The sequence below is a fragment of the Alnus glutinosa genome, chromosome 1 (assembly GCF_958979055.1).
Source record: "Alnus glutinosa chromosome 1, dhAlnGlut1.1, whole genome shotgun sequence".
Classification (NCBI taxonomy): domain Eukaryota; kingdom Viridiplantae; phylum Streptophyta; class Magnoliopsida; order Fagales; family Betulaceae; genus Alnus; species Alnus glutinosa.
This window is the reverse complement of record NC_084886.1, coordinates 38794290-38804895: the sequence shown is the minus strand read 5'-3', so window position 1 is coordinate 38804895 and position 10606 is coordinate 38794290. Positions and strand designations below refer to the sequence as shown.

At 34.8% G+C, this 10606-nt stretch overlaps 1 long non-coding RNA gene and 1 pseudogene across 1 annotated transcript; both read left to right on the top strand.

Annotated features, from left to right (window-relative positions):
- LOC133858876 (uncharacterized) lies at nucleotides 1–9737 on the top strand. Its single transcript, XR_009898620.1, has 4 exons — nucleotides 1–148; nucleotides 227–292; nucleotides 1014–1069; nucleotides 9399–9737. It is a non-coding gene; the product is annotated as an uncharacterized LOC133858876 (long non-coding RNA).
- LOC133858987 (small nucleolar RNA R71) lies at nucleotides 5884–5981 on the top strand (annotated as a pseudogene).
- Nucleotides 9738–10606: the final 869 nt, after the last annotated feature.

Genomic DNA, 10606 nt, shown 5'->3' with positions numbered 1-10606 from the left:
CTCTCTCTCTCTCTCTCTCTCTCTCTCTTCCTCTTTCATTTTTCATACAAAAATTATGATCTACAAAGATCCGACGGGCCAAACTCAAATTTGATTTCGGAAACGTAATCTACGAAGTCCAATCTATGTTTCCACCGATTGGTTTGAGGTATTTTCATAAAATCTTGTCATTTGAGATTTTAGATGAAATCTTGAAATGTGGAGTTTAATCTTTGTTTATCTTTAGGATTTACATGGTTTGGAACTTCCTAAACACTTTCCCAGCGTTAGATTTCATTTGGGCAAATTTTGGGTAAGTTTTCCTCTAGCCCTAACTTTTGGGTATTTAACTTTAGTTGTATTTTTATGTGATTAACCTTTAGTAAATGCTATGGGTTAATAATATTGCGTTTAGGGTAGTGATTTATAAATTACGGGTTAAGATTAAAAACCCTAATTTGATAGGTTAAATTAACTTGAGGGTTTTTAAGTGTTTAAAACATAAATTGTTAATTTGTGGATTAATTGTAGTTATAATGATGATTAATATCAAATTAGCTATAGGTTTTGTAAAAATAAGTATTTATGGGTTAGGTTCTAGTGTTAGTAAAAATAAATAATTATGGGTATTTAGTTTAAATTGTATTTGTGAAGTTAACCCTAAGATTTTCTTATGGGTTAAGGTTATTTTAAATGTGTTAATGATTTAAGTTAATAAGTTAGTAATTATTGTAAAAAGAGTAGTGAATGTAATTTTAGAATTAATGTTAGTATAAAAGTGTTGGTGAAATTAATTGCGGGTTAATAATTAATATTATGAGTAAATAGTTAAATATTGATTTTAATATCTAAACCTTAGTAAATACTTCAGGTTAGTATTGTTTGAGTTTAATTAGTGTCTAGATTTATGGGTGTGTAATTGGGACCCTTAAAATATTAGGGGTTTTCCAATTGTTAGCTCTTGAGCAATTTAAGAGCTAAATGTCGATCTAATATTAGAAAGGTCAAATAATGTGCAATGTGTATTTTCACAGTGACGCATTGCAAGGTGATGTCTAGGAGACCTAGTACTTAAATCCACACAGCCAAGGTGAGTATTCTACTCACTGAGAAATATTATTTTCTTAAATGATGAATTGCAAAATATATATTGTTTTACAAACCTGAACCAATTGTATGTTGATTATGAATTGTTTTGGATGATTTGAGTACTTTGGAGTATATTGAAATATTGATGATGTTTTGAACTATGAATATGATTTGTGAGTTTAGAGTGAGTATAAAGATTTAAGTTATGCAAATTGTTAAAGAAATGACATATTGAATTGATTATGTTTTGTAAAGAAAGCATGTGTTAAAGGCATGATTCATAAAATGAAATGTATATTGTGTATATTGTTTTAAAGCATGATGCATATGCATATGAACGCTAAACGTGCATCGAAGTGAGGTTCACAACTCACGGGAAACAATGCTTGGGGTAATTCCCATGATGCTTGGATTAATTTCCATGATGCTTGGGGTAATGGTATAACTCGGGACTAACCGGCTACACGTGGATTTTAAATTTATAAGTTTACCACTCGCAATAGTACGTATCGATTGTACTATAGTAAGGGTGATCGAACCACAGAGATTATTGGATGTTTTGCGTAATAGAATATCTAAAGAGCGTATCTAACTTAATTTATCAACAAAAGTAAAAACAAAAGTTGTAGAATTGAAGCTACAACGACAAGGTGAAAGAAATGAAAACGGAAATGAAATTTACTTAAAAGAAAACTTAGGGTGTTGATTCTATCCAATCCTCAACCTATGCAATGCTTAAAGTCTATATGGATCTTCCTAACATGCTTGATATGAGCGCGTAATGGGCGTCAACCACTACGACGACCTCGACGTGAAAATACTTTCGTTAAGACGTAATCATAAAGCACCTAGATTTACATTAATCGACTCCACGTAAAGATTAAACTATAATTGAAAAAACATTTTACTCTACCAAAGGTGTGGAGTGACTAATGTGCCCTAGCTTACTACTCTATAACACATCCTAATAAGTGTACACAATACATGAAAACCCTATTTAGGCCACAATGACAAAATATCTAGTTTCACACCAAATCATTCCACATAAAGTTAAACTACAATTGAAAGACAATTAGACTACCAAAGGGGTGAAATGATTGGTGTTCCCTAGCATACCCTATAAGGTGACTCTAATGAGAAATCATACATCATGTCAAATAGCACCATTGAAAAAGACATCATTCTTGTTTCCAAGAATGTTTGTTTTACTCAAGACTTCAAGAAAAACTCATAGACAAGTTAAACTCTTTTTCATGAATAAATTTGATTGGAATCTTGATACCAAAACCTTTTAGCATGGGTTTTGATATCCTCTAATCCTTAGCAATCATCAAACATCTAAAGAGAATCCTAAAAACATCAAGAACACTACATGGTTTTGGATAGGATTTGGATCAAACCCTAAGACTAAATTTAGCTAGACATGAATTTAAACTAATCTAGGCATGGAAATGAATGAAAACAGTAAAGGAACAAAGGAGAAATGAATTGAAATCAACTATATTAAACTTAAAGAAATTCGGATTACAAAAGAGGAAGAAAATGAAGAACAAGCTAAGCTAGAACTTAAAATTAAGGAAAGGAAATTGTTCTCTGGAATTAAGCCTAGAAAACGTGCATCAAAGTAAACTAAAACATGAAGAATTAAAGTGATACACCTGAGAAAATCCGAACAAACCCCAAAAGATGCATGTTCTAACCTAAAACCCTAATCTCATATATATAGAGAATTCGATTCACAAAAGCTATCAAGAGTTAATCCTAGCCGCACAAACAGAGCTGGTCGGCATCCATTTCTGTCCACAAAATCCAACTTATGATTTGAATTGCATAAAGAATGCAAAGATCTGGAAATATCTGATTTTCTGGAAGATGCGAAGTCGATCGATCGAAAATATGTCGATCGATCGAAAAGTCGATCGATCGAATTATTGGCTATACAAATAGTAGATCGATCGAATTGCCTTGGACGATTCTTCAACTTGCAGGAAAATGACTAAAGTACTCTTGATATATTTTCAGGTCTAATTCAAGTGTTTTGAATTAGATTTCAACTAAGACCTGAAAATAAGACATAAAATAAAACTACAACAAAATGTTATATATACAATACAAACTAGGCATAACAAATGTAAATTATGGGGTCTTGAATCGAATAATTCAAGACTTATCACACCCCCAAACTTACATAATGCTAGTCCCTAGCATTACAACTAGAAATTAAAATATAAACAACTAATCTACATCCTCTTTCGTGGAAAACGCGATTGCATTTAGCACATGCAACAAGCCTTTTAAACCCCTAGGCTACCCTAGTGGACGAGTGAAGTCTCGTGAAGGTTTAGCAGAAAATGCTACCTACAAACATTATCTTTACAAAATATACATGTTACCTAATAAAAAGAAGTATCATTACAACAATGGTTCATAATTCATGAACAACTTTAAACTAATAAACTCCATCTTCACACAGTTTAAATAATCAGAGTCTACTCATTTACCAATGGCCGGCTAAGACCTCACATGTTAGAAATGATGCAGTTTGATATTAACATACAGTTATGGAGCTTTAAAAGAATATAACCTACATACATGTTCCAGTGTCTCAAAATCTTTATATCTCTCGCTAAATGGAATAACTAAGGCATAGGCATACTTTACTATTATTTACATTATTTATTATCGTTGTGCAATGCTCAACTTCTTTAAGCTTCTAAATGACCTATGTACCAAGTGTTAGGCCAGTGACTCCCAAACCAGATGGCTTTAGGGCACTAGATGTAAAACATCCCTAAGGGCTTAATAACTCAAGTCAAGAAGAACTACGAAGTCAAACTAACCATTTTTTATTTACTTACATCTTTTGACGCGAACACTCAATGCTTAATGAGGCAAGAGGTTCGGTTACTCAATGAATATTTATTTATTTATTTATTTATTTTTTTTTTTATTTTTTTTTTTTTATAACTATGCCCACGTCATCCATCTAACAAGTAATCTTGGTTTTTATCCAAGACACTCAAAACAAATATGCAAGGTATTACTTAAGTACATACCCCACAAACACTATGCCAATGTATGTCATGATTTTTCAAATTCCTACATGTGAATCTCATAGCCAAAAGTAATTAAGCAGACTTAGACTCTCTAATTGTGTGATCATGTGTTCAAAATTTTAAAATTGTCAATGAAAAGCAAATCACAATTATAAATCAACTAATTTCTACAAGACAACATAGATATTCACAAAGAAATTTGAAAAATTTGTACAAAATTTAGACTAAGTGTACTTCTATACCCCCAAACTTAAAATAACACATTGTCCCCAATGTGTACAAAACGAAAACATGGTTAAGGGATAAGGAAAACCTGAATGGGGAGGTATGGCTTATAGCATACCCCCAAACTTAAAATAACACATTGTCCCCAATGTGTACAAAACGAAAGCATGGTTAAGGGATAAGGAAAACCTGAATGGGGAGGTATGGCTTATAGCATACCCCCAAACTTAGAGGTAGAAACACTTAACCTGAAAAACAAAACTAAAAAGAAAGTGTAATATACAAAATCATAAACAGAAATATCAAAAATGAAACTGTCACATTTCGATCGATCTCAACGAAACTTGATCGATCGAAACAAAAATGGATCGATCGAAATGCCTTGGTATAAAAATAAAAACAGGTTACTTACAAAGCATAAAAATTAAACATAAAATATATACAATCAAACAAAATGAATGGGGTGCCTCCCAGGAGCGCTAAGTTTAACGTCTTCAGCCAGACCCGTCAAAACTCACTGCTAATGAATGGATTTGTGTCTGGCAGTGGTTGGGCAAAATTTATCGTTTCGTGCCCATTTGGATCCTTGAGACTTAGAGGGTAAGGCACTTCAGGTTTAAAATGTGCCTCAAGGAATTTTGTGTTGGAGTGTGGTGTTTCGGTAAACACTCCTTTACCCTTGGCAAGTTTGGTCTTTGTCTCTCCCACCTTCTGATCAATGACTACCCCTCCACTCCTAGGCTGTATACTAGATGGACTAGAACACTTCCCTATCTCTCTCTCACTAAAGGACTTAGCTAGTTGTCCAAGTTGGACTTCTAACTTTGCTATAGACTGAGAATGGGAATTTAGAATCTGAGTCTGAGACTCAAATTTACTAAGACTAGTCAACACCTTTTCCTCAAATGCAGAATTTCTAAGAGGTGGAAGGTCTGATTGCTATTGTGGGTTGGGAGGACGACTATTAGGTGGCGGCTGGTAGAATTGATTGTTGGACTGCTGATATGCTTGGTTTTGCAGTCCATTATATTGTGGAACATTAGGCCGCCACATACTACTATTGTTTCTCAAGGCCAGGTTATAAGAATTATTAAAATGATCACTAACCGGTCTAGAGTAAACTGCGTTCATTTGCTCAAAAGGAGGCTCAGAAGACTGTCCAACAATAGGACAATTTCCGGCCTGATGTGATGGATCGGAACAAAATGAACATGCATCATGTGGTGTGTGTATATGAGATGCAGTCGCAGGAACAAAACCAGATGCAAGTAATTGATCTAACTTTCTAGATAAGGCATCCACCTTGGTATTCAAGTCCAAAGGTTGGGACACCTCATAAAGAGTTTGGCTCTTAGTGTTTGTCCTACGACCGGATGATGAATGGTGTAAAGAATTTTCAGATAGATTTTCAAAAAGTGTCCATGCATCATCCTCACTCTTTAACATAAACGTACCCCCACATGAGGCATCTACCATCTGTCTATGTGGCTCAGTCAAGCCATCATAGAAGCACTGTACAAGCTGCCACTTGGGAACAGCATGATGTGGACACTTTCGTAAAAGGTCCTTCATCCTCTCCCAAGTTTCATGAAAAGGTTCTCCCTCTATCTAAGAAAAACCAATTATGGCTTTTCGTATTTGGTTGGTCTTCCCAATGGTAAAGTACTTCTTAAGGAACTCGTGTTGCATCTGAGGCCAAGAAGTAATGGAATTAGTCTCTAGGGAATTTAACCAATACTTAGCTTTATCCTTAAGGGAGAACGGAAATAAACGCATCCTTAAAGCATCCTCTGTAAAATTCTGCAACCTAATGGTGGAGCAGATTTCAATGAAGTCATCTAAATGCTTATAAGGATCCTCAGTACTAAGTCCGTAAAATAAAGGAAGCATTTGAATGAATCCGGACTTAATTTCAAAATGAGCTGCCGTAATGTCCGGCAACTGAAGGCTTGAAGTAGGTGTGTATGTTGAGGGAACATAGTGGTCCCTCAACAGCACAGGCTTTGGTTCTTCAGCCATTGGTGAATTAGAATGGGCTCTTAGACGTGAGTTCCGTTTGGATCTACTTCGTCTAGAAATCCGCTCTAAGTTTGGGTCGTATGGAAAGATAGGCAATGACAATGAACGACGACCAAACATGCACCAACAAAATGTAATCTATATATACAAGGTACAGAAAAGAAATAAAAAGAAAAGGGAAGAAAGACTAACCGAACCTGCAGTGAGGCAGTGCAGTGGCAACTGAAGTGCTACTGCAAGAAAATGTCGCTCGATCGAATATTTGGTCGATCAATCGAAATTTCGATCGATCCCTTTTAATGTCGATCGATCGATTCTCTGCAGAAGAGAAAAATGCAAGGAAAATACAGAAAACAAAATCTAAAACAAAATTAAAGTCTAAATATGCACAGAACAGTAAGAAATTGAGTGGAGGTTCAGTCTAGAGTCAGCAGAAAAACAGTGCTGCTCAAAACAAAATTCGATCGATCTAATTTTATGTCGATCGATCTAAAGTCGATCGATCGAAATTACAGGTCCAAAAAGTCGATCGATCGATATTTCTGCAGAAACAGAATTCTGCAGAAAACAGACAGAACCGAAGTAAAACCCAAAAAACACTAAAAACAGTTTTTATACAGAACCAAAAACAGATTATGGACAGAATTAACACTATGTACTAAATCAAACTAAATACAATCCTAAATATCCCATAAACAACCGTTAATCCCCGGCAACGGCGCCAAAAATTGGTATAGCTCGGGACTAACCGGCTACACGTGGATTTTAAATTTATAAGTTTACCACTCGCAATAGTACGTATCGATTGTACTATAGTAAGGGTGATCGAACCACAGAGATTATTGGATGTTTTGCGTAATGGAATATCTAAAGAGCGTATCTAACTTAATTTATCAACAAAAGTAAAAACAAAAGTTGTAGAATTGAAGCTACAACGACAAGGTGAAAGAAATGAAAACGGAAATGAAATTTACTTAAAAGAAAACTTAGGGTGTTGATCCTATCCAATCCTCAACCTATGCAATGCTTAAAGTCTATATGGATCTTCCTAACATGCTTGATATGAGCGCGTAATGGGCGTCAACCACTACGACGACCTCGACGTGAAAATACTTTCGTTAAGACGTAATCATAAAGCACCTAGATTTACATTAATCAACTCCACGTAAAGATTAAACTATAATTGAAAAAACATTTTACTCTACCAAAGGTGTGGAGTGACTAATGTGCCCTAGCTTACTACTCTATAACACATCCTAATAAGTGTACACAATACATGAAAACCCTATTTAGGCCACAATGACAAAATATCTAGTTTCACACCAAATCATTCCACATAAAGTTAAACTACAATTGAGAGACAATTAGACTACCAAAGGGGTGAAATGATTGGTGTTCCCTAACATACCCTATAAGGTGACTCTAATGAGAAATCATACATCATGTCAAATAGCACCATTGAAAAAGACATCATTCTTGTTTCCAAGAATGTTGGTTTTACTCAAGACTTCAAGAAAAACTCATAGACAAGTTAAACTCTTTTTCATGAATAAATTTGATTGGAATCTTGATACCAAAACCTTTTAGCATGGGTTTTGATATCCTCTAGTCCTTAGCAATCATCAAACATCTAAAGAGAATCCTAAAAACATCAAGAACACTACATGGTTTTGGATAGGATTTGGATCAAACCCTAAGACTAAATTTAGCTAGACATGAATTTAAACTAATCTAGGCATGGAAATGAATGAAAACAGTAAAGGAACAAAGGAGAAATGAATTGAAATCAACTATATTAAACTTAAAGAAATTCAGATTACAAAAGAGGAAGAAAATGAAGAACAAGCTAAGCTAGAACTTAAAATTAAGGAAAGGAAATTGTTCTCTGGAATTAAGCCTAGAAAACGTGCATCAAAGTAAACTAAAACATGAAGAATTAAAGTGATACACCTGAGAAAATCTGAACAAACCCCAAAAGATGCATGTTCTAACCTAAAACCCTAATCTCATATATATAGAGAATTGGATTCACAAAAGCCCATCAAGAGTTAATCCTAGCCGCACAAACAGAGCTGGTCGGCGTCCATTTCTGTCCACAAAATCCAACTTATGATTTGAATTGCATAAAGAATGCAAAGATCTGGAAATATCTGATTTTCTGGAAGATGCGAAGTCGATCGATCGAAAATATGTCGATCGATCGAAAAGTCGATCGATCGAATTATTGGCTATACAAATAGTAGATCGATCGAATTGCCTTGGACGATTCTTCAACTTGCAGGAAAATGACTAAAGTACTCTTGATGTATTTTCAGGTCTAATTCAAGTGTTGTGAATTAGATTTCAACTAAGACCTAAAAATAAGACATAAAACAAAACTACAACAAAATGTTATATATACAATACAAACTAGGCATAACAAATGTAAATTAAGGGGTCTTGAATCGAATAATTCAAGACTTATTAGGTAACCCATGATGCTTGGATAAATTTCCATGATGCTTGGATTAATTTCCATGATGCTTGGGGTAACCCATGATGCTTGGATTAATTTCCATGATGTGCATTGCATAATCATTCATAGCATGGTTTTGATGAATGATGTTTTTATATTATGAGTAGTTTTGCTAGACGTATTAGTATGCATAAGAATTTTAATGGAAAAGAGCTTATGTATATTTCTATCGGATGGTTGCATGATTTAAATGTCATTGTTTTCTAAATCTCACTGAAACAAAAGTAATATAGTAGGTGAGGATGTATGTAGTTGTTTCCAACAATGAAACTTCTACGTATAAGCTCAGCTGCGTAGTATGCTTTATATGTTTTCTATTAGTCAATGTCCGCTAAATCAGCTATGGGGATTTTTAAACAAAAATATATAAAATTGGTGGCTGTTATAGTGTACGCATGACTAGAAAAGAAAAGTTGGTTCTTTGTGAAAACTCAGTGAATAGTATACCTCTGAGGTCTTAGTGTATTTATTTATGCTAAGACGGTGGGCTCATAATTCCACCTGTACGGATGCAGCAACCCCCGCAACCGTGCAGACGTTTATGCTTTGGTTGCAAGTTTTGCGGATATAGTTATTGACTCGTCCACCTAGTGTATGGGATGCTATGATTGGAGCATATCGCGACAGTCATAAGTCACGGACTCATGGGTAGTTCGCATTTTGGGTATTTTATTTATGGCTCGTGTTCCATGTGACACATGTATTTGTTGAGCCTATATTTAGTATGTAATTGGTGTAATAGGTTTTATAAGCCTTAAATAGATAGTCTTGTAAATGGCTCTTGTTGTAATTAATTGTTATGTATTAGATGTATTTTCGCTTATGATATGTGTTCCGCTGCACATTGATTATTATATTCCACTGTTAGATTTAACTCTGATTGTCAGGTACATGTTATAGGGCATGTGCCATATATTAGCTGAGAGACATGTAGTCGTGCCACTGTGAAGATCCGTTTGTATTTTTTATAAAAAAAAAAAAAAAAAAAAAAAAAAAAAAAAAAGGGTCGTCACAGATAACATTGATATGCTTTCAGAGCTTTATATAAAGCATTTGGGACCCCCATTTTAGCTTCCCATGGACATCAAATTATCACTATTGAGTCTAATTTCATTCCAACATCTATGTATTAAAAAACAATCATTACCTACCTAAATTATTAACAATTTGTTTAGATAATGTGAGAGTTCTTATAAACCAAATGCCCAAATAAATTTTGGACTATCTGATCACCTACTCAGACAGATGAATTCCATATGAGCAATTTGGCTACCAATTTGGACACCGGGTCTTTATCCAACAACCGGTGCCTACTTGTGGATTTGGATCTCAATTTTTTTTTTTCTTCTATTTCTTTCATATCACCACTTCTCATTCTCATCAAGTATCATCCATGAGCCTCTTGTCAATTACAAACACCAAGTACATTGTATACAACTATTCCCTGTATAAGACATATTGCCCCCTACCCCTCTCAGTTTTTCCTATGCTTCATCGTCAGAGTCCCGCACTACTCTACCCGTCTTCACCCTTTTGGCACTGGGAAGAGCATTTCCATCTCCCCCATCAGACCCAGAATCCTCTGCAGCCAAACGACTATCAGATTCAGGTGATAATATCTTCTCCGACCCACTTCCTTGCCTTCAGAATCCTCACATGATTCATTTTCAACTGCAGTAGGATCACTATGGTTTGATCCATGGTTTGGAGCATCTTCTTCCCC